The sequence below is a fragment of the Gymnogyps californianus genome, chromosome 19, assembly GCF_018139145.2.
Source record: "Gymnogyps californianus isolate 813 chromosome 19, ASM1813914v2, whole genome shotgun sequence".
NCBI classification, from domain to species: domain Eukaryota; kingdom Metazoa; phylum Chordata; class Aves; order Accipitriformes; family Cathartidae; genus Gymnogyps; species Gymnogyps californianus.
In genome coordinates, this window is record NC_059489.1 from 11,839,602 (window position 1) to 11,863,960 (window position 24,359).

Here is a 24,359-nt window from a genome sequence, read left to right on the forward strand (position 1 = left end):
GGCCCCTGAAAGCCACCTGGGATCCCTTCCCGCTGCCCTGCTGTCATCCCAAAGCGTGGCATCGGTGTCCCCAGGATCTCCTGAACTCAAATGAGAAAAACTGAGTGATAAGGAGGAGCACAGCACCCTGCTCCCAGGAGCTCCCATAAGCACGCTGGTGTCGGCACCCTCGGAGGTGCCTCCGCTCTGGAGCCCTTGCCCCGAGGTGGCTGCTCCAGCCCGGTGGCTGCCACGCTGCTGTTTGTCATTCTTGTCCCCGCAAGCTGCAGCAGCCTCCTTGGCGGTGGCTGAGCCATGGCACGGCACCTCCCTGTGCTCCTCCGCTTCCTTCCGCCGGCACGAGCCCCCTGAGCCACCATTTTTGGTAACTTCCTCAGGCTGCAGCATGCCCCGAGGAGCAAAACAAGCAGCTCACAGTACGTCGGGTGGGGAGGGCACGGGACGGGAGGGGACACGCTGCAGCTCCGACACCTGGAGAAGTTTGGCCTCTGCAGATTTAGCCCCTCTGACACATCCCGATTCCTCTGGTTCAGGGATACGCCTGAAAAGCTGGGTCTGAAACCAGGAGGTGGGAATGGGGCAGAAGGGATGGGAAAGACCAGGTTGGCATCCCAAAAACTGAACCCAGCCTTTGAAGCTTCTGTGAAGAGCCCAAGCCAAGAGGAGGCTGCGGCACAAAGCCTGCTCCGCCTGAATGTTTGGCTATTTTGCAGGGTAGTGCCTCGGGGCAGGTGGCACCATGACATAGACACGAGACTTTCCCCTTCCTGTTATTTTTGCTGCCGGAGGATTTCTTCTGAATTGCAGGCGGCCGCTCAGCTGGCAAAGGTCGAGCCCACATCCCCCCTCCGCAGGGGTTTCACCTGGTGCAGGGCCATGCCCCAGCACTGCAGCCGGAGCGGGATGCAGCCGGGACTCTGAGCACCGGTTTCCCACGCGGTTTGCATGGTGGGTGGTTGTCTCAATGGGTCACCAATTCAAGGGGATTTTGGCTCTGACCAGGTTTGCTTTTTTTAAAATTCACTGGAATCTCACTGTGAAACCCGCATCTATTTTGGCCCCTGAGAAGCTTTCGAGTCTCGGAGCATCAGTAGCAGCGGTCACTCTCTTCTGAAAAACTGAAACCCGCAAAGAAACCCAAAGCCAGATTCTTGCCCCGGCCCGTGACATCAGCTGGGCTGGATCCGGCCGCAAGCCCTGTGCAGCAGATGGGCCAGCGGGAAGGCGTGGGGCGCAAGTATTGCCAGCGATCGAGGTGGCACAGGCCCTTTCTCAGTAGCAACCTCGAAGGCAGAAGGAAAAGGCCATTTCCAGGTGCCACCCGAGCAGAAATCAGCAGCACGTCCCCAGCCTGCTGTCACCCAGCCTGGGCCATGGGTGGCTTTGTGCTGTTGGGGAGGTGCTGAGGGCTTTTCCAGCAAAGATGGGGTAAAGGGCTGTGCAGGGAGGGAAGGAAAACAAGCTCACCTGATACATAGGATGGAGGCATGGAGGGAGGGAGAGAGGGATGGGGGAATGGAGAGGTGGATGGCTGGAGGGCTGGACAGATGGATGAATGGAGGGAAGGATGGAGAAGTGGATGGAGGGTTGGAAAGGTGCATGGATGGAGGGAAAGAAGGAGAGATTGATGGAGGGAAGGGTAGATGGATGAATGGCAGGATGGTGGGATGGATGGGTGGATGGATAGGAGGTGGATGGATAGAAGAGTGGAGGGGTGGATGGGCAAATGAATGGCAGAATGGCAGGGGGAAAGAATGGATGGAGGGATGGACAAATGGAAGAGTCACGGGTGGAAGGGGAAGCGGTGGTGGGACAGACGGGTGTCAGGATGGCTGGATGGAGGGATGGATGGAGGGGTGGCTGAGGGGATGGCTGGCTGGATGAATGGCAGGGTGGTGGGAGGGAGGGAGGGATGAAGGAGGGATGGAGGAAAGGATGGGGGGAGGGAGGGAGGGGTGGATGGAGGGCAGGTGGAGAGGGCTGGGTGGCGGGGGTGCGGACGGGCGGCGGGGCGGAGGGGCCGGGGGCCGGCGGGCCGGGGCGGGGCGGGCGGTGCCCGGGGCCGGTCGGCGCACACGTGCGGGGCGGGCCCCGCCGGCAGCCCCGCCCGCCCGCCCGCCCCGGTGCCGCCGGTGCCGCCCGCCGGGGAGCGGAGCGGAGCGGAGGGCAGCCCGGCGTGGAGCCCGGCGGGGCGCGCCGAGGATGGGCAGGGAGCCCCGGCGGCAGCCGCCCTCCAGGTGGGAGAGCCGCGGGGCCGGCAGCGGGCCGGCAGCGGGGCCGGGGGGTGCTGCAGCCCGCGGCCGCGCCGGTAGCCGGGGGTGCGGGTAGCCGGGGGGGGGGGGTCCGTGCACCCGCTGTGCCCGGGAAGCTCCGTATTACCGGAGTGGCCGTGTAAATGGCGGGGGGGGGGGAGCGCTCTGTACACCTGGTGCCCGTGGAGGGGGCGGGCGAGCTTGGGGTTCCTTATAACCGGGGTGTCCGTGTAACCGAGGAGCCTGTGCACCCAGTGGGCATGGGGGCCCGTGTAGTGGGAGGGCACTGTGCACCAGTGTGACTGGAGGGGGCTGTGTAATTTTGGGGGGGCTACTTATAAACGGGGTGTCCAAGTAACAGGGGGAATGAACCTGGTGTGACCGGGGGGGTCCCATGTAGCTGGGTGCTTCCACTTAAACCCACCAGTGGAGGTGTCACCAGCTCTGGGGTGGGGGGGTTTCCCTTGCAACCTTGGAAGGGGGCACCCTGCACCGTGTCTCCCTCGGGGTCCCCTCGCAGCCCAGCAGGGTTTGTGGCTGGCCATGCCCCTGGCCAGGAGGAGCCGGTGTCGCCCCGCGGATGGGGATGGGCCCCGCTGCCGTGACTCATTTCTGGACTGCGTACTTGTTTTCCTCCACGCCGCCCCACAGAGTTGCTGCTCGGGGCCCAGGTGTGGGGCCCTGCCCGGCCCCAGGGGACCACCCCGCCGTGCCTGGGTCCCCGGGAAATCCCGGGGGCTCTCCAGCACCCGCCTGGAGTTTTGGCAGGGCCGCTGGCGGGGGTGGCAGTGAGTCACTCCGTGTCACTGCAGTAGGAGCTCTCTTCGCCAGCCTGGAGGGACCCAAGGGCCACAAGTCGCCTGTTGTTCCTGTCACCCTCGGCCGGGTCCCCGCAGCCCAAGGTGACGGAGGTGTAACCCCTGGGAGGGCTCTGCTTTGGCAACAGGATGTGGTTTGGGATGTGACAAGCCCAGCAGCATGTCACCCCTCCGGCATCGGAGTCTGGACACGCGCCAGCCCTGAGATGTCCCCGTGCTGCTTCATGCACCAGCCTGTGCTGACAGTTGTGCCTGCAAAGGAGCATCTTCCATCAGGTGCTTCTGTGGCTTTACGGTGTCACCAGCGGCTCCCGTTTAGTGGCTGGCGCTGACCGGAGGGTGCCCAGACCCAGCCTGGCCTCCTGCTACGCTGACTTCTGCAACAACCTCCCCGAAAGGATGTTTAGCTGCTTTGGACGGTGTAAGCCCTAAGGGAGGAAAAGGCTAGGCTGATTCAAATCACTAACGAAAGCGGGAGAAAAGAGATTTCAGACCTTTGTTTTCATGTTTATTAAAATCTCACTGCTGTTACCCCAGCACCCGTTAACTTTGGTATTGGCTTGTTTTCGGTGCTGCTGCTGCTGCTACTACTACTCTCAATGCAGCGAAAACGTGCTCAGGCAGCTGCAGGCTGGTGCTGCTTACCCTGCTGTTGAAGGGGCTGATGCTGAACAGCTGCAATTTATTTAGCTTTTCCATTTATATTAATTTTCTAAAGCTTGGTTTGATGCAGAGCTTGCAAACTCCAGGGATATGCAGGATGTCAGCGCTTTAATTTTCATGTGTGTTGGAGGGGTCTGGTTTTTGTTTTTTTTTTTTCCTTGTTCAGAGCAAAAACTTGATGGAGTTGCAGTTTCTGAAACATGATTGCAAAGTGTTTTGGAGCTCTGTGTGTTGCTCAGATTAGAGCTTAAACCTAGAAAGATGAGAAGATAAAGAGCAAGAGCCTAGCGGTGGTGGTTGCAGTGGTTACATCCCTCAGTTACAGTGACTACGTAAGGTTGGAGGGCTCAGGCGATGGCTGGGTGCATCCTTTGGGGCTAGGCTGGGTGATGCGCTGCAGGTTTCTGCAGGGAAGAAGCTGGGCAGCGCAGAGCCCGGTCTGCTGCACCACAAGCCAGGGGTGCGTTTGGTCTGAGGCTGGCTCCAGCCTCACGATGTTGTCCTGCCGAACTGAAGCAGGGGGAGCTCACTGGACTGCCTTCCTCGGCATCGTGTGGCCATCACTCTCCTGCTCCCTGCAGCTCCGCAGCCTGGCCGGGGCGAGAGGAAAGGGGATGAAAAGTGTTGGAGGTGCTTGTACAGAGGGAGAAGCTGTAATGCCAACGTGCACTGATTTGGGGTAGGGGGTTAGGGCAGCCCCGCATCTCTGGTGCTGTAGGATGGTGCAGCTGGCCAGTCCCTCCTCCCCCCTAGAGATCAGGGCACCCCAATTTGGAGAAAAGCAAACCAAAACTGTCACCTTGTGCCCTTTGCTGAACGTGAAAATGAAGACGTGACTTTTGCACTGAGAAAGAAGAACTGAATCCAGACGAAAGCATTGGCAGAGTGGTACCATATGCTGCTCCGGCAGGGCACGCTCCCCGTGCTGCCGCAGCCCTCTGGGCTGAGGGATGCCAAATGCAGCAGCATCTTTGCCATCAGCGTGGTGCTCCGGCCGCGGCGGGGACCAGGCTGTGACACCCGCTCAGTGGCATGGGGACCGCTGCAGCCTTGCCATGCTGCAGCTCACCTGGGGTAGTTTCGACTTCTCTTTTTTGGGTGACCGCTGAGCTGTTCCTGGCATGACGGGGCTGCCCATTTTTGCATTATTATTTTGCAAGTGGAAAATTGTGCATGAGTTTGCTGGGGGAGAGCCACTCAGGTGAGTGCCCCGAGGTTGTTTTTGAGCGACGGGAGGCTCCTGCTGCATCTGAACTCTGCTCCCATCAGCGCTTTGAACTTGCGCTGGGCAGTAGGTGAGAGGATGGGGAGGGGGGGTGAGGTTCCTTTGGAAACTACGCCCGCTCCGTGGGCAGCGCACTGCAGCCCGGCAGGTCTTCCCTTGCTGCAGCTCTGCGCTTTGCAGCCGTGCGCAGCCAGGGAGGTGTTTTGGGCTGGAAATGACACTCCTGACTGCAGTGGAGGAAAATGTGACCTGTGGATGCAATCCAGGCTCCATAGGTGCAGCTCATGCTCTTTCCCTCCTCTCTACAAGACTTCCCTTTCACTTCCCGAAGAGGCTCGGTATTGCAGGACTCCCCATCCTTGCCTTATCTGTCGTGGCTGGAGGCGGTGTGGGGATGTTTTTGTCACTGGTCCACTGCCAGCCCTTTCTTTGCGAGGGTCCCACCCACGCAAAGCCATCATCGGGGGTCTCCAGGTGACCTCTGCAAACCACCCAAGCTTGTGTCCACCTTGCGCCGTGCGTGTTGGGTCGGGGTTGTTCACCTTCCTGAAAGTGCAGCTGGTGACGTGGGCGTGATATGCACGAGGATATGGTGAGCATCGCCCTGTGCCGCAGCCCGGAGGGGTGGACGGGACCTTTCGCTAGCGCTCGCTGCTGGCACCGAGCCCTCTTCACCGGCCTCCTGAGTGGGAGCCTGGGGAGCGGCTGCAGCTCCTGAGCGCCTTTCCCAGCATGGAGACCAAAAACCGACGTTCTCGTTTTTCTGATCTCGTCTTTAGCCGCCAATTAGCACGATGTGAGAACTTGTCTCCCCGATGACGCGCCTGTGTGACTCCTCGGATGCTTTAATTGCAGGGTTTTCAGCAGCCAGAGTGCGATGAAATGGTGATTGTTGTGATTGTATGCTGTGCGGTCACTAAAAGACACGGCTCTTTGGTGAAGCTTAATTAGGAAATAGGGACACTGTTGGGAATGGCTCTGCAATGTGATTTTCCTAATGAAAGCTACTGAATAGGCAGCCTTGTAACGAAGAACAGACTCGTGAGGGGCACTGCCAATTGCTCTTCTCTAGTGTTAATTTTGTATTTCCTCCTCATTGTTTCTAATACCCTCTTGGAAAAGCTTGAAGATAAAATGCTTTATTTTCTTACGCCTCGTATCCTGTTTGGCAAGCCGCGATTATAGCATGTGCATCTGGAATACATGAGTGGCCAGGCATGAGCTCCTTCAGACTTGTTAATCTCTGATTTCAAGCTCTGCCACTGAAAAAAAAAAAAAAAAGCAACTTCGGCTTGCGGTCGGATGATCTGCTCCCTCGCCGGCATGGCGCAGCAGGAGATGCTCAGCTGAGTTCGCAGATGCGTAGCTGGAACAGAGCTGGCTCTGTTGAGTGTGAAGGCAGCGCGGTGCTACGGGAAGCGCGGTTTGTTTGGAAACAGCGTGGCGGGGTTTCGTGTTCGAGGCTTGGCTGTTTTCGTCTCAGATGTCCTCTCCTTGCAAGCGCGATTGCTGTATTTAACCATAACCTGCCACATCTGAGAGTTCACCCGGGTTCGAGTCTCCTGCTGGTAAGAAAGAGCCCAGAGGCCGGATCCTGCCCGGGACAGCTGTGTGGTTCAGCGCTCCCACCTGCACCGCACCATTCCCGTAACGGGGCTGGCGAGCCCTCCGGTGTGTGCCGGGGAAGAGAGGGCTCCGGCACTCCCTCTCCAGCTGTGCCGCGCTGGCCGGGCAGTGAAAAGGGCTGCAGATGTTTTTAGCCAACAGATGTGAGCGTGATCCTCTTGATGAGTTAAAAGGGGAATAGGAAAATGCTACCTGGCTGGGTGTTGCGGTCCTGTGGTGCTGTGACAATTATTAATGACTCTCAGTGCTGCAGGGGGACCGTCCGTGTTTGTAAGAGAGATGAGGATGGGGCTTGGCTTTCCCTCAAATGCTTTGTTTCATTGCCCAAAATTCCCACAGTGCTTGGGGTGAGAGCAGCTTGGGTGCTCCTAAAATGCTGCTGGTCCTTATTTTGGGGTGGGTTTCAGCAGAAGTGAGGAGATCCTGGCATGAGCAGCTCATGTGATGAGGGCGCCTGGGAGTGGAAGGGCACGCTGGAGCATCGTCCCCCTGGTCACGCTGTTCACGGCTGCCCGACACTGCTCCAGCTGAGCAGGAAGGGCTCAGCTTCAACCCGATCTTGTGACTGTCCTTAGCTGGTGCGGTAGGCAATTTGTCATCTTTTTTTATCCTATGTTGGAGGGTTTTGTGCTGTAACATCAAGCTATTTTCAATATTGTGTTATCGTCTGTTGCAATGCAGTGCTGCATGTTGGGTTATGGCTGGTGAGCGCACACTGTAGGAAAGACGGTGTTGTCTTTAGCTTGCAAAAGTGTTTTTCATCCCTTCCACAAAGGCCCATTCTTTGTCTCAAATTAGGATGAAACGCTTCCCCTTTCAGCTGCTTCCCCCATCGCTCTATGTCTATTTAAACCCTCGGCTCAGAGGCTTCTCTGCAAACAAGCTCTCGTCCTTTCAGGTGGCATTTCCCTTTTCTCATTGTTTCTGGCAATCTGTACATGTGAAACTTCACAAATGTTTCTTCGTTCTCGGTGTCTTTGTGTTGATAAACCTTGCAAATCAGTACACACGCCGTGTGTGGCATCCCACCGCTGCGGCTGCGTGATGGGAGTTACGGTGGCTCTCAGGTGCGGAGGCTTTGCAGTCTGACCGAGCAAACTCCAGCCTTGCAGACCCCGGCTGGGCGACATCCCTGCTGCTCCTCGTCCGTGTGTATGAATCCTGCTCATCTGAGAGGGCTCATGCTTGAAGCTTGCTTCCCTGGATCAGTTAGCTGGATTGCAATCAAAGCCAACAAGCCTAAGGTCCCCAAAGGACTGCTCGTTAAATGCAAATTGTTCCCAGGTTGATCTGGTCTGAATGCCGGTGGGTGTCTAATCCTTCAGGGAACTGAGATGGTGTGAAGGAATGGCTACATGCGTCTAAATCCACGTTTGCTGATACAGAGCACACCTAGAGCCTGGGGACCTCCTTCGTGGTGGGCCCTGAGCTGCCGGATTGCGGCGCCGGGTTCAGAAGTGATGGCAGGCTAGCAGGTGTTTAACGGCATCCCACCTACTCCCTGTGGTCTCCAACCAGAACGCCACCATGAGTGTGATGCTTTAGGATGAAGGGATTAGCCTTTGACTCTGCGGAAACTGGGCACTTGCAGTCGCCGTCATGCCAGTTCCCAGGAGCTCGGCTCCTAGTGAAGAGCTGAGCCAGGGGACTGGCCCCGTGTGCTGTGATGCTCCTGCCCATCATGGGAGGAACCGGGGGCTGGAAGGGGTTCAGGCTGCGTTTGCTGGATGAGCTCTTATACCCCTTGCTCCTGTGACATGTGACTGGGGGGATTTGGGGACTTGGTCTGCATGTGGGAGACCAGCTGGTCAGGGCTGTGCCAACCTGGCTGGAGGCACTTCAGGGATGGGGTGCTCTCGGTGTCCATTGCAACTGTCATGTCACTGTCTAACATAGTCACTGTGCCAGGGAGAAGGGATGGAGGGTGGTGGATAGGGTTTTCACGTGACGAGGATACCTTTCAGCTTGTCTTCTCTGTGGCTTTTTAGGCTGATAGGAATGTAGCTCTGGTGACTGTACTAGGCCAGGCCAAAGGATGGTCCAGCTCAGGGTCCTGCCCTCAGCCAGGGAAAGCCCAGGGGCTTGGACCTCGCTTGTTGTGATGGGATGGCCCTGAGTTCTCCAGTCCCATCATCTTCCCTTTGTGCAGCCTGCTCTTCTCTACATCTGCAGGGTTTGGCACATCTGGGATGCAGCGGTGGCCTGCAGCACAGCTTGAGCCTGCTTCTTTCCAGAGGGGAACACAGGGTTTGGAAAGGTTTTGTGCCCCAGGCTTGTCATTCCCCTCTCAAATGGCAAGTGTGGATGCTGCTATGATATTTCAGTGCTGTGGGCTGTTTGAAGATGCTCGGGGGCGGAACAGCCTGGTGGGGTTGGCCACTGCTGGTCGTCCCACTGTTGGATGGATGCCCACTTCTCCTTGGTCTGTCTCCTCGTTTGGAGACTTCCTTTCTTCTCATTGATTATGATGGTGGTGCTGCGGTTGTACTGAGTCCTCCGGTCAAAGTGGGGCTCACGCCCTTCTGTGAGCTTTGGAAGTGCGTGTGAATCACAGTCCTGCTTGCCCTTGGCCTGAGGGTGATGGGGAACAGCCAAAAATGTCCTTGCCATCATCTGTCTTTTGTGGTGCTGCAGCCAGCGGTGTTGGAAGTAAATTGAAGGTTTTGGGCAACCAAGCCAGGGACTGAAAAGGCTCCTGGGTTCCCAGCAGGGCCTCCACAATGGCAGGAAGCAACTTCTAAAGCTTCCTTTGGATACACAGGGCCTTGGGGGAAAGATTTACTTGCTTGTTTATGCTGTAAGTTAATCTATTTAGTGGGTTTGGCATTAAAGCTCACAAAAAGCCCTCTGAAATGGTCACGCTGCTTGTTTGTAGTGCTTTGTCTCTCACTTACTTTGTTTCACAGCTGGAGTAGTTAAGCAGAGACGGAGCCAATTGAAATCTCACGTGTAAACTTGTTTTTTCGAATAGGCTGAAGGAATTAGCATCAGCTCTCGCTGTCCTTCATCGCAAGGGAGCTGCGGGGGGAAGGCAGCGTGGGGCAGAGGTTGGGATCCCCTCTGGGCGGGACCCTTGATTGTGTGTGCTCTGTGCCACTTTGCTCGGTTGCAGGATGGGGATGGTCTGTGGCCCTTTTGAGGCTAATAGATGATTTGGCAATAGGAAAAAAAAAAACCCAAAACCCAAACAAAATCAAACTCCAAAAAACCCAGTACCCCTCCATGTGAGCCAGTGTAGCAGAGTAGGGAGCAACATGACATGTTTTTTTAGGGGCAAGAAGTCTTAGGAAGAGTTTGGAGAGGCGCAGGGAAGTGCTGGGTCAGTGGAACAAAGAATAGCTGATGAGAATTTTTCATGATATCGTGGTATCACTGTTTCCCTTTGTGTTTGACGCTATCCTAAATATGATAGTGCCACCCACGTGTAGCCTTGCACAGTAAAAATGGATTTTCCCCAAGGGCCATGTCCAAAGAAGACCCATGTACACAGCAACTGCCGTAGAGAGCACGTGGGACAGCTGGGGTTGAGGTCCATGCCCAGAGGTGGTAGGTGCTGGGCTCCATCCCAAGCTGAAGACTTTGTTGCAGCTGAAGATGCTGCAACGAAGTCTTCAGCTTGGGAGGGAGCCCAGTGTCTTCAGCCTCAGTGAAGTCTTCAGCTTGGGAGGGAGCTCAGTGCCTGCTACGTCTGGGCATGGACCTCAACCCTAGGTGTCCCATATGCTTTTGGGAGGGTGTCTCCTGCTGAGCATGGAAATACCTGGAGTCTTGTCCCCTTTGCCCCATGTGACTGGCCATAAGACCCTTCCAACAGGGATGTCTCCTTTTGGTCTGTCCCACCAGGTTGAACAGCCACCCTAGGGAGTGTTGGGAGGAACTGTTTGCCACGGTGTCATGTCCTTCACTTCCTTCTTGGCAGGGGCAGCTTGCGCTGCTGCCTTTATTTTGGGAAACACCTTCCCCCCCCCCCCCCCCCCCCCCCCCCCTCTAAATTATGCATTTGCTGAATTTTTTATTTTTTCCCCCGGTCCTCTCCTGTGACACACAGCCACTTCTCTGCTCAACTTCCACCTTCCCTGAAGAGCAGCCCTGGAGTTTCCATTACATACTGCTGACGGCAGCCGGCACCCAGCCGGGCTGTGCCAAACACCATCGCTATCTCCAGCCTAAATCTTCTTGGGGCTTAACTTGACACTGAGCTTGTAATTGACTGTGATGTTGGGTGAAACTTTAACCTTCACTGTTGTGATAAAGACTGATACAAGCTAAAATTAACTCTTGCATCATGTGGCGAGGGGTTTTCATAATTGGTGCCAGGAACAAGTACATTTCCTCTCTGAAAAGTGAGTATATATAACTGGTCTTTTCTTACTCAGATTAGATCAGTGTCATTTCTGCTGTTTTTTGAGGAGAAAAATAGAGGCTTTTCTTACCCTGGCTGAGTTTTGCCAAACCCACACAGCCCATTGAGTGGTCATGGAAGGGGTTGGGGTTGCTGATGTCCTGGGTCATCTCTCTGCACCCATCGCAGGCTGGCTGAGAGCGGTGTTTGGATGCCAGGGAGGTGCGGAGGTGTTGCTGGCTGCATGGCACTGGCGGCAGAGCTGCTATTGCCGAGAGCAAGAGGAGCGGAGATGGGCTTGGCTCTGTTCTCCTGGCCAGAAAGCGAAGCACGGGCTGCTGAAACCTGCTAGCCTTGGTCTGGTGTGTCGGAAGGTGAGCAAAGTGTTGATGGAGGGGAGATAAAAAGAAGCACAGGGTATGGCTGGAATTTTTTTTTCTTCATTTGTTTTTTTTAGGAAGTTACTATTCGGCATCAAGATGTACTTTGCAATGGTGAAATCTAAGAAATTCCCACAGACCTCTGTAGCTGCTCATCTGCCTCGAGGCGTGAGGATTGAAAAGGCAATGGGGACTGAGGAGTGCAGTCTGGAAGGGCCGTCAGGACTGGAAGGGCTGCTGAGGGTCTTTCCCTGGCCTTGGGGCAGGGACCACTTTTTGTCATTTGATTTGAGTCTGTTGCTGCTTGTTCTGTCTTCAAGGACATGGGCATAGATAAGTCTCCTCCTCTTTACAGCAGCCTTTCTGTGATTGAGTTTAGCCCATTTCCCACCCCCAGCAGAGCACATGCCCTTCAGTTTGAAGCAGAGCAGGGCATATTTTCTCCCTGTCCTTCAATTTGAAGCTTGTCCTTCAGTATCTCCAGGAATGGGACTTCTGCAGTTTCCTTCAGAAACCATTGCAAAAAGTAATAGACCTTATTCTAACAACATCAGGGAGACACATTCCTCTCTGTGCCTTTCACTTCCCAAAGCTTGATACTTGAACAGTTCAAGAGCGTTGCGTTACAGGAGCTAAAAATAACGGAATATGGAGATGAAGGGGGCAGCCCGTGTTTTTAGCTGGAGATGGAGAGGAAGGCAGTGTCTTACCTATGGTAAGAGCATCTCTGATTGAAAGGACCTGCAGTGAGTCACTGGAGTTGCATACAGAGAAATGTCTTTTTGGAGAAGGAGAGAAGGTACCATCGCAACTGTTCTTCTCCGTGATGGCTCGGTGGGACTAATTTAGAGATTTGTATTTCTCGGCATCAAAATACATCATGGCTTTAAAGGGGTAGTGCGTGGAATTCCCCCGTTATCTGTTTGTCAAGAATACACTAGATCCTGTCCTGAAAAATGGTAATTGTAAAAAAGAACATTTTAAAAATAAGTCAAGAGGAAGTCTCAGTATGCAGAATGGGTGGTAGGGAGGTTTGCAGACAATTCTGCGCTGGACACTATCGCACTGCTGTGGTTTCAATTTCCCCTAACCATTGCTGCTAGGGTCTAATGCTGGTCATGGTCTCCATGTAGCTGCCCCATTCACATTGCTAACCTGGCAGCAAGGGAATCGCTCGCTTACAGAAAGTCCCAGAATAGTTTGCAAGTATCTTCAGCTTGTATGAGTCTGTGATGCATCGCAGGCTACTTCTGTTTCTCAAGGAAATGCATAGTTAGTCTAAAATTCAGGCCTGAATATGGAAGCAACAAACCTTCAAATGACTGGTTTGAGCTCAGGTCAGTCGAGATGCAAAGCCAGTGCAAAATGTTGTAATCCCCACTCAATTACTGTTGAATATCTGTCTCTGGGAGGTCCCTTGGCTTCCTAAAATCTACTACTGGTCTTCTCAGTGTCCAAATGTTAAGAAGGATGGGTGCTCTGCCCCCACTGCAAATTGTGTACCTGAAGGGCTGAACCTGGCACCCACAACTGATGAGCTGCTACTGTTCTCATCCTCTCCCACCAGTTCCTACGAGACCCCAGGACTGGAAAAGGGATCTCTTTTGTTTTGATCCCACGCCTTCACTTGCTGCCAGCACTGCTGATGGGGAAGGTGGTAGCAATGCTGCAAAACCAGCATGTACTTGTCTTTAATCCAACACTTGTTGAACTTGACTGGTTTGCACTTTCCAGATTGCTCTTATTACACATTGCTGAGACTGCTTTTCTGTTACTTTATCCAACTGCAGCTATTACTGCACAGGGACAGACTCTAGAAGGATCAGAGGGGTTTTGTGTGAGCGCTAAGTCTCATGTGCGGCACAGGGTCTCCATGAAGCTGATTCCACGGTATCCCCTGCACATGATGGGGTCGGTGGTTCATCACCTTGTTTCTGCGATCACCTTGTTCCTCTCCAATAACTAAGAATTGCCTGGGGGTTGCTGGCGCTGCCCTCAGCCCTGCCACCTCCGAGGCTGCTGGTCCATGTTCAGGTTTCGCCTACCTGCTGTGACTTCCTTGCTAAAACTAGAACCAGTGCATTGCTCTGGACTTGTCCTGGTGTGACCAGAAGTTGAGCCTGGCTGCAAAATCAACCCCAGGTGCTATGTGTCTCCTTCCAGCTCTTGCACTGGTTTGCAGTATGCTTTACCTCGGTATCTCTGGCCAGGCATAGGAGAAGACTGTCTTTCCTGCTTCGTAAAGTGGAAATAAACTTCTGGATCAGCTCCCTAGAGCTGGAGTCTAGTCAGTAATATTGTGATGAGAAGTTCATTACCAGGATGATAACATGATGGCGGTTTCACTCTGAAATCACTAAAATTTTGTTGTGGTTGCATTTTGTACATTTTAGGGGCAGCCCCACCTGCTTGTCTAACTTTTTCTTATTAAAAAATGACTGAAAAAAAATGACTCAAGAGGGGAGAGCCAGTGACAGCCCCAAACAGCAGCATTCAGCGATGATCCTCCCATGGGCAGTTGGGTGCTGGAGCCTTCCTCGCTCCTCTGCCATCATTTCAAATCCTGCTTGTGTCGGTCAGCTTTAGCAGGCTGAGTAAGAGACTGTATCTTCCCTCCAGGAGTGATGGAGCGGTGCTTGGTTATGGGCACTGTTCAGTTGGTTTCTTCGATAACCTCAGGTAAGGGTCCGCGACTGGTCCTGCCACAGCGGATGGGAATTTTGCTACTGGCTGAAGAGCTAATGCAGCTTTGGTGTGGAAACGAGACCTCTGCTGCCTTGTCCCACACGTGCTGGACTGTTGGTGTCTATGACTATCTGTTGCTAGCCCTCATGTGCTCCAAATAACTAAGTAATGATGCATTTATTTTCTCTTATTTGTCTGTGTTTTCTGGATTATCAGCACTCTAATGTAGTTCATCTGTGAAATAGCCCCATAAAACTGACAGTTTTAAAGTGCATGCTCCATCTTCAAAGGTGGAAATAACTCTGTTTTTACAGCAGAGACTTTGAAGTGGCACGTTTGTAAAGTTTTCTTGCACTGGTGGTTTAGTGAGAGCTGCTCGTTCCAGCCTCTGGCGCTCTTCCTCAGAGCTTACACTTGGCTGTCCAGAAGTGGAAGTCTAGCGAGGAGTCCTGGGGATCTTGAGCAGACAAAGTCACTTGCAAAAATGTTGACTTCTGCTTTTGTTTGTTATGAATCAAATTTTGGGGTGAAAGAAGTGAAAGCTAAACTAAGTGAGTCTATTGCAATTTCCATGTTCCCATTATTGCACTATCTGAGTTCTTACAGGCTTTGAAACATTTGGTTGCGCCACTGCTGGCTAAGGAAGGAAGTGTGATTATTCCTGCTTTGCGTGTGGGAAGCAGCTTAGGAGAATAACGATTAGGAGAATAACGTCTTGCTTAAGGATGCCTGCCTAAAAATTTAGGCCTCTAATTTACCTTAGTCTGAGGGCTCCCCCTGAAGAAGGGTTCAAGTTGGATGGGATGAGCTGACCTCCATACCAGGTGCTCTCTCTGTCTGTAGGTGTCAATTTGCGTAGAGATTCACCTCGTTTTTGCGTAGGTAAAGTTGGAGGCAACTAATCGTGCCCCTGGGATAGACCCAGTATCACTGCGGAGCTTTACAACAGAGCAAATAGTTGATGTGTGTTCTCCAAAGTCACCAGATACTTTTTTTGCTCAGTTATCTTGTTTCATGCCTTGGACTCCATCATTTTTTTTTTTTTTTTTGGCTCTGGATGATAATCCTGAAGTTGCCAGCCTTAATTACATTGTTGTAAAAAACAAGATACCGAGAATTTTGGCTGGTTGTCTTTGCCTTGATATATTGTTGGCTGTGCGGCAGGTTCACAAATGTATTCAGGGTGTTAGAGGCTTTCTTCATTTCGCTATGCACTTTGGTGTGCTGGTAAGAGCCTTCGTGGGATGCCAGCAGGGCTGCTGGTGGTCCAGCGTGTTCAGAGAAGAAGGTGTAAACCACTCTGGCAGAAAGTCTAACTGAACAGTCGTTGTGCATATGAATAAGCCCCTTCTGGACCTAAGCACAGTGCACCTGACCTAGCCATCAACCAGCTCTGGATGGCTTAATTTGATCTGAATCCTTGTCGTGATCAAGCATTTTGTAGGCAAGTAATGGTACAGTTTTCTTCTTTAGATGGTGGTGAGTATCAACTTGCTGTCAGTCTTGCATCCCACAGTGGTTCTCTCTCCCTCTCTGAGCAGCTGCACTTTGGGGATTTTTTGGAGGGGAACTGAGTTATCCTGCTTAATCCTCTCATCTAGCAGGGTTGTCCTGCTCAGCAGTGGTGAAACCTGAGTGATACCTTCTCTTGGTCCATTGCTCTGAGGTTGCAGCTGGTTATTGCTATTGATGCTGTCTGTGCATGCAGTGGGAAGCGCAGGAAGTCCTGTCATAGCCTGACTTACTCTGACGCTTCCTTGCCAATAACTTTTACCCAGTGGAGGAAGCTCTGGGAGAAGAGAGGCTGGTTAGGGTGGGGTCAGGTTATGAACCTCTTGAGGAATAATCTAGATGGCTCAGGAAAGTGAATCTGCCCATCTGTATGACCAATCAACTTACAACTTTCTCTAGTCTTAACTAGCCATTAAAAAAGGCAGCTCCATCTCTCAGATTCAAGGTGCCCTCGTCATCTGAAAGGCTGAGGCTGCATGTGTCTGTTGGGGAGCATGAATGGCCACTGATACCAAAATGCAGACAAATTTTCTTAGTAGTTTATCCCAGAAGAGCAAATGTTGACCACCCCTTTTTTTTTTTTTCCCCAAGCCATCAGACTGCTGGACAACGGCCTTGCAAACCCATGAGTTACCTTCTAGGGACTGACTCAACATGCTCGTAGAGCCCCCACAGAGTTTTGCTGTCCATGAGGATTTGGTCCATCTAAGAAAGTAAATTTTCCCTGTTTGTTGTGGGGATATGCGAGCCTCTGTGCTCAGAGCCCTTAAAGATGGCAGATCTTGTGATGGCTCTTGTATGTTCTGTTTTCTCAGTAACTCCCAGCGAGGTGTAAATTATGGAGGTTGTGTTTTGGCCTTGTGACTGTCAATATGTGTCTCTCTGCTAATTAATGCACTGTAATTCCTGTGCTAGCTGATATTACCTCTAAAAATATCTAGAGGTGCCTCTGTGGTGATAAGGCTACTGCAATAAGTTTTGAGCAGGGAATATGTTAAGACCTGATCCACTCTTTAGCCGTGCTGTAGAAAGCTTCTGGTAATGGGCCTTATCAAACTCCCTTGGGGAAGAGAGGCAGGAGATTTTGCCCTCTAAATGGGGATGACATTTCCGTTGGTGTCAGCAGAAACCCAAGCTATTATGGCTGTAAGGAAAGCCTTCTACGTATGGAGTGATGCTTGAATCTGCTCTCCAGACTGGAAGACAGACCCAAGCTGCTTGGGGTGAGTGTAAGTCCTGGCCCCCATGCCCATGCTGAGCAAATGGGGGGAAACCCTGGCAATAAATGGTGGAAAGAGTCTTTCCTTCAGACGTTTGTCAGTGGTCGGTTGGTACGTAGCTGTTCCTTTAGCATCAAGGTGGGAAGAATCCAGCTCCATGAATGTGTGGTGACAATCGGATCTCTTGGCTGCTCTGGATCTGCTCTTCCCCCATCACTAGATAGTGCTGCGTGGCCATGGGAAGGGGCCAAGGGAACTGAGCCCCTTCAAACAAGAAGAGAGGGCCCCAGGATTGCTTAAGCCCAACCTGGTTGTGCGTGTCGTTGTTCAGGGAAGCGCAGAAAGTCATTTCTTGGACCTGGACTGCTGCTTTCATGTGTCTTTCCTTCCCCAGCCTCTCCGTCGCTGAGCCACATGCCCTGCTTTGGTATCTTGCAGCCTCGTGAGCGCCCGGGGACAGCACGGTTATTTCTGACCGGATCATTTGTGTGTGGTCTTTATTTTTGTATTTTCTTGAACACAACTGTTGAGTTTCCTGGAACTGCTTGGCCCAAACCAGAGCCCTTTTGCATGTTAACAGCCTTACAGCTCGTTTGCGCAGTGTGGCGGGTGCCACGTGTGGCTCTCGGATGTGGCAGGAGAGTGAAATCATCGTCCAGAATAGGAAATGGTGGCACAACTTCCCCCCGGCTCCAGAGCACTTCTCCTTTTGGCACCAGCGCGCGGGAAGGTGAAGTAAGAAGATCTCTGTTGAAAATGCAGAAGTGCAGGTTGCTCTTGGAAACCATCTCGATGGGCAAGCCCGCGGCGGAGCCCTCGGCTTCGGCCGGTGGGGAGGGGTATGTTTTTGTGTGGATGGATTCAGCCGCGTGGCTTGTGGCTTCCTCTTCAGATGGGAAGTCTACTTAGTGCGTAACAAGAGGCAGAGGATGGGTGGGCTGCAGCCTCTGCAGTCTTTGCTCCAGAGAGTTGCCTTCTTCAGTTCCTCTGCCCTCGGGAACTAGCAGTCCGTGTCCTTGCTTGCCTGTGTGTTGTCTTTGATGTCAGCTCTGCTCATGGCACGTTGCTTAATCCCACAGGATTATTCCCACTTTCTGTGATGGCTTATCTGGTGCTGCCGGAGAGGGACAGCCATCGTCCAAGCCTGGGCTGTGCTTGTGTGGATGCTGTTGGCTGTTCACAGAGGCTGCTGCTGGGGAGGGACTGAGGCTGCCGGGGTTTTGGCTGGAATTTTCTTTGACCTCATTTGATTACCAAGTCCTACGTGCTCAGTGGTAGGGCAAAAACACCACAGGGAAAGTAGCTTATGCAAAAATACCTAGAGCCAATACATTTCCAGATACACAAATGACTTTCCAAGGTCACACGGCAGATCCTGCAGCAGACCCCGAGCCTCATCCGCAAAATCCTTGAGAATGATTCAGCCGTGGCATAAGGCAGCTGATAGGCTGTGCGAGGCCACGGGGGGAAAGTTGGTGTGGACACATTGGGGAAAGCAGATGCGGTTAAGGGCATGCTATGGATGAAGATGACTGAGGGTAAGTCCCCTTGCTCTGTGGGCTCCTGGGTCCCACATACAGCCATAGCAGATCTTTCCTCCTGCAGACTGTGCTGGGCGCAAGCGTTGCTGCTGCTGCTGCTACAGCTCCAGGGGCTTTGGTGTGTCTGGTGGAAGGAAGAGCGTGCATCCCCACCAAGGAGAGCAGCCTTTTCATCTTCTACCCCAGCTCTGCTGTCTGCTGGAGCATGATGTTCTCAGTCTATTTAGAGAGAGGATGAGGTTGGGAGGGGCTGCAAGAAAAGCTGTTGTTGGGAGTGTTGTCTAGAGAGGAGGTGCTGTCACGAGGGAAGTGTCTGTGAGAGCTGGCAGTGAGAACAGGCAGAGCGGAGCGGTTGTGAGTCCAGCACTCCAGCCGGTGCAGGACCTTCGTGGTCTCTTCCCAGATCTACCAGGGGTTTGCCCTGGCACCTCGGGTGAGTTACTTTTTCTCCTCTCGGCTCTTCTCAACCCTTTTTCCTGCCAAAGGCACACTGGAGCAGCAAGTCCACATGTTCAGGGCCATAGCACAGGCTGCCACCACCATTTCTGCCAATGAAGGATGTGAAGAGGGGGCAATCCATAACTGACAGTGCTGGGCTGCAAGATGTCCTAGTGCAGATGTGTTATTCCTGTAAATTGTACTTCCCCTACTTGAGCTTTTCCGCAAGAGAAGGGCTAGATACAAGATTGTGGAATATAGATAGATAGAAGATTATGGAATATATACACACACACGCACCCCAGATGTAAGAAGTTTGTAGCCCTGGTTAGAAGTCCTGTGTGTATCATTGACATCTTCCAACATGCAAAAGGCCCTGATCTAGATCAGCTACTGCTGGAGGACTGAACTTCTGCAAGTAGGGCTGTTCTGCTCTACTCCAAGCTGAAATGACCAAGCCCAGGGTATGGGCTAAAATATGTTCAGTTTGGGCAGATCATAGAGTATTTTCAGGTTTTGCCTGTCTTGGGGTTGCTAATGTGAAAGCTGTGGTTCAGCTCCCGTCACTTGCTTGATTGGGTTGTGAATCTCAAGCCAAGACAAACGGCTGCAGCTTTCTGTCTGAGAGGGTGGGGGTGAACTCCAACATGGAGAGCACCTCCCCAGTGATATTTCACCTTGAACTGGAGCTTTTGTCTTTGAAAGTCAAAGTAAAACCAGAAGAGCCACCTCCATCCCGTTGTGACAGTGAAGTCCATGCGAGTGTTGCTGTAGGTGTGTCTGCAGGGCCAGATCTGTCGGTGTAAGCCGCAGCAGTGTTTGTGTTGGCCTATTGAGCTGCTGTGGTGCACATTTGATTGCAAACAGGTAGAGTAGCTCTGCCATGATGCAAACACAGTTATTTGGACTGTTTAGACACTGTTTCTTAGTATCCAGGTTACTGCTGAACTTCTAAGAGGACATCTTCATTTGTGATGGTATGAAGGATCATGGTCTGTAGCACTAAGTGACAAACGTTGGATCACTTTGACAGTAGATTTAAACCCAAATCTCTCGTATCCCAGCAGGCAGCCTAGTCTGCAAAGCCATTCTGTCCTTGCCAAGGATGCTGCAATGGTTTAGGAGTGGTCCTAGGAGTTGAGAACATCAAATAGATGAAGCAAAGGCTTTGTTTGACACCAAAATTTTCAGCGGGGAAAAGTTTCATGTATACAGGACTGAACTTTCTTCCCAAAACCAAAGGCAGGAGGTAAAAGCACGCACACTGTATGCCTGCCTCCTACCAGCCTCCGAGCACCCCGGCGAAGGCTCCGGCAGGGCCGTTGGCAGCCTGGAGCCGGTCCTGCTTGGGTCCCCTTCGGGGTGAGCTCCTTGTCTGCCAGGTGATGTGTTGTTATGGGAGTGAGAAACTCTTCCAGCCTGGGGGGTATCTGAAAGCTCGATGTTTCAAAGGTTTTTTTTTCTTCCCCAGCTCTAATTTTAATGGCCACGCTTTGGATAAGTACTTTGAAGCCTTAATTGCAATTATGAATCTTCCTCTGTTCCCATGTTTCCCCTAATTGGCTTCCTGTGAGAATTTACAAAGCTGGTAAAAACAAAACTGCTGTTTTTGTGAGGGAGTTGGTGGCGTGAGATTCCTGAGCCCAAATAAAACTCAGCTCAGCCGAGACTTCTCGTGTGCTGCTGTGCAGTGCTGTAATCAGACCCGTGGCCAGACGCTCACAACGGTGGCATTATATAAAATGTAAGCTGATTTACATGCTTGCATTTTGAAAGTGCTAATCTATTTTGATTTTTTTTTCCTCCCCCCCTCTCTTTTTCTTTTCAGCCCTCTCTAATCTTCTGCGATCTCTGCCAGGTTCCCAGCTCCTTTGGCTGGAATAGGCCCCAGCTAAATCCTTTATCTGTCTATTTGGCAACCCTGGGCGAAGTAGTTAGCAAACGAATGACACTTTTCCTGGATCATTAATTGGATTTACTGAGCTGAGTGGTTGCTGCTACTGCTGCTGCAATAGTCTGGACAAAGCAGTTCTGTATTTTGTTTCTTAGGAATTTGGATTTCAAAAAAAAATAGAGCTCCAAGGCAATTCTGGTACTAGCGGTCGAATCCACGGCTCCCCTGCGTGCACTGCCGTTGAGAACATGTGTTTTTCTCATGCGTAGCTTTATTTCTGCAATTTGCTGCTGCCCAAGCAGTTCTGATTGCATGTCATCATTTTACTGCTCAAAAAGTTTGAGGATGGGTATCTGGGTACTCTAGTTTTGAGGTGCCCGTGGCAGGATATCTTGGTTAAGGCAAGTGGTTCTTGTGGGTTAGAAATAACCTCTGTGAAATATTAGTATGGGTTTTTTTGCATTATAAATATGCTTGTTAACGTGTCCTGCTCTGCCAGCCTTACCTGTCAGGGTTATAAATGGGATTGTGAAGGCTACATTAGGAAATAAAAATAACAAGATGAAACAAAATTATGCTTTCAACTTTATCTGCCACTGCTTTGCAGCCAGTGGCTAACGGAGCACGCTGCAGCAGGAGCCCGTCTCTGCTTTTGGAGGAGGAAACTGAGGCACAGAGAGGTCACTCACCATGCCATGGCACCGGAGCTCTTGGTTTCTATTGCGGACTTTCGGTTCCCTTTGTAACCACTAGACAACACTGTCTTTTTCTCGGCTTGAGGTCTGAGCAGTCTGGGAGGGAGGCAAGTGTTGGGGGTCTTGTCATCTGTTGCAACCTGGGAACCCAGTGCCAGGGCGTTGGGGCACCCCGTGGAGGCTGATGGGTGCTCGTGATGTTGATGTGCTGCTGTTGCCGTCATCCCATTTACAGATGGGCAACTTGGACATGGAGAGACCAAAGTAGGGGTCACTCAGCCTGTGTTAGGGACAAGGGGAGGAGGGTTTCTCCAGAGAAGGAGTAGCAGTGCTAAACTGGGCAGTATTTAAACTCCCTGTGTATAGGGCGCTTCGTTTGTTGGTATAAACATCTAAAACTAAAATTAATGACTTGCCCATGATTGGATGGGGTGATGCAAAAGACTGATAGATGTGTCTTGCTGGCTTGTCCTCCTCCAGTCCTGCAGATCTACAGGGGGTGGCTTTGCTTTGGTCTCCTATTCCCTGAGATTGCCAAGGCTTTCCTTATAAAAGGGGACATAGAGGAGAAGACTCGGAGTCCTTTTGCCTGTGTTCAGTTGAGCATTTGAGCCAGGTAGATTTGCAGCAGCTGGTATGGAAGGGGTGCTGCATGCTCTGAAATGGCATCTCGGGAAGGCGATCCTGCTCCTCTCCTGGTCACAGCGCTCAGGGATGGAGGCTCAGTGCAGACCTGTGGCTGCTCCACACCGTGCCCAGTGCAGGGTCTGGCCCATCAGCTGGTGTCATTGGACGTGAGAGGGTCTGGTCCTCCTTTCCTGGCCATTGCATCCCCTGTCACTGGCTGGGAGCAGCGGGGTGAAGCGCTGCAAAGCCCATGCTATGGAGAGGAGGTCAGTACTTTTAGCGCAGGCTTCCTAAAGTGACTATCCGTGTTAACTTTTATTGTGTCGTGTCCAACGGGAGACAACTATTTAAAGGCTCTGAAGGGAGGAGGATGTTCGGCAATTTTTAAAAGCCAGGGTTGGTGCCAGCTTCAACAGACAGAGCCAAACAGGCTGCCTGTGCTGTCAGGCATCGCTGCCTGGAGGGAAGTGCTGGCTTTGATGTTGCATCCCTCGGCTCCTGGAACCGCTTTGCCCCTGCAGCTCTAGGGGATCAGAGGGCGGCTGCAGGCAAAACCAACCATGGATGCTACATGTACTGCCTAATCTTGTTACCCTGCCTGCTAACTCATTTCAAATTGGGCTGGGTTGTGCCTTGGTTGATACAAAGAGCAAAACCCTATGGTGATTTGGGGCTAGCACCACTTGCGCTTGTAAAAACGATCACAGTGTTTAGAGAACTGCTGCAGTTACTGGAAGGAGATTTGTAGGCAAAGAGCTGGGGGAGGAGAGCAGAAATAGCTGCAAAATGTCAGAAAGCTGTGACCAAAAGCAATTCACACTTAACCCACTTGAGAGTTGCCCTCCCAGAAAAGTAGCAATTGTTGATCTACCAAGGACCCGCCGCTGCTAGAGGCAAATTGCCTGCTAATTGGCCTGTCCGCTAAAGGCAGAGGGGTCAGGCTAGCTAATTAGACAGCTCTTTACACCTCCCCAGTTAATTTGGAGAGTGGAGCATATTCCCAAAGGGAGGTGGGCTTCCCAGGGAGGTGACCCGATCAGTTCTCTGGGTCTTTTGATCCCTCCCAGGGGCGAACCGGGAGCTGGCAGATGTGAGACACAAGCTCGAACTCTGTCTGTCAAAATAACCTCACAGTTATTTTGAGTTAACATTTTGAAGTTAAAAGCAAAGAAACAACTTGAGGTCTCCCTGGAGGTAAGAGAGAAGGGGAATAGGTTGCTGCCAGCCTGGGAGCACTGGGGTGGGAAGTGCACAGGTCTGCTCTGAGCCTCCCAAAGCCGTGTGCTGGCAGAGCAGAGTGGCCTCACTTTGCTGAACCTGTGCTGTTTCTTTTTTTAAAAAAACATTTTCAAAAAAGACCATCTAGGCACTTCTCAGAAACAAGAAACAGTCCCCGAGTGACCAGCTAAATTCAGGTGTGACCTGAGCTGTGAATGTGGCAGATGAAATAGAAAGGGTGGAAAAGCCGAGAAAAGCACAGAATAAATATGGTGACTGGATTTTATAGCAGCTCTGAGGGTGAAATGCTCTGGGTTTAAGGTGCTATCAGGATATTGGCATGGCCCTAGTCCTGCCACAGTCTTCCTGGGTGACCTGGGCAAAGTCACTTTGCCTTTCGCTATCAGCCTCGGTTCCCCATCACTGCATGGGTAGTAGTGCGTTTTTCTTCCTTGGAGGAGTGATTTGAGGATAAGGGCATTAAATAATGTCCAAGTCTGGTGCTGAGGGAATGGAGTGTGAATAATTCCCAAAGATTGTGGCTCTTTGGGGGAGCTGGTGCTAATCTGGGCTTTGGGAATCAAGTATTTCAGCCTTAGGGCTGTGACACATGGTTTCTCAAGCACAGCCTGGAAACTGTAAATTTTTTAAACTCTAAAAGCTATGCAAGCATTGGGGCTGTTTTTCTGCAGCTCTCTAATAAAGTGGGATTGTGTCCAATGTCCCATCGGAGGGGCTCTGCCCAAACCCATGCCCCTCGCAGGGCTCTAATGCATCACTGTGATCTGAGACTGCTCCAGGAGGTGCCTGTGGCAAGCAGGACTATGGAGACTGCCGGGCACGGAGTTGAGAGTGGAGGAAAAAATGATGGGAACGGAGATGTTTGAGGCTGGCACCCATACCGTGAGGGTGCAGGATGGAAGCAGGGGACCCGCAGGCTTGAAACAAAGGTCAGTCTTCAGAGCCAGGCAGGGACTGCATGGAGAGGAGCACGATTGGGCCTCCATGTTTTTTTGGGGCTCAGTCCTGGTTTGCTAAAAATAGAGCTTGTCGTAGCCTGGCCCCTCCTCGGCAAGCGGCAGGACGCGTGGTTGTGAGCTGCAGCTGGAGTGTAACTCGCTCCCATCTGTGCTTGTGGCTTGGGGCTGCGAGGGCTTGCTCTTTCAGTAGCTGAGAGCTGCTGCTGTCGCAGAGTGTGGTCAGCCTCAGCCCCGTGCCGGGCC

At 52.2% G+C, this 24,359-nt stretch overlaps 1 protein-coding gene across 2 annotated transcripts in view; it reads left to right on the top strand.

The window, feature by feature from the left end:
• Positions 1-2,198: 2,198 nt before the first annotated feature.
• Positions 2,199-24,359, top strand: part of PIK3R5 (phosphoinositide-3-kinase regulatory subunit 5) — a 61,246-nt gene continuing 39,085 nt past the window's right edge. For both annotated transcript variants that reach the window (XM_050908359.1, XM_050908360.1), the window contains exon 1: positions 2,199-2,237. The gene's annotated coding sequence lies outside the window, so the exon portion shown is untranslated. The remainder of the gene's footprint in view (positions 2,238-24,359) is intronic.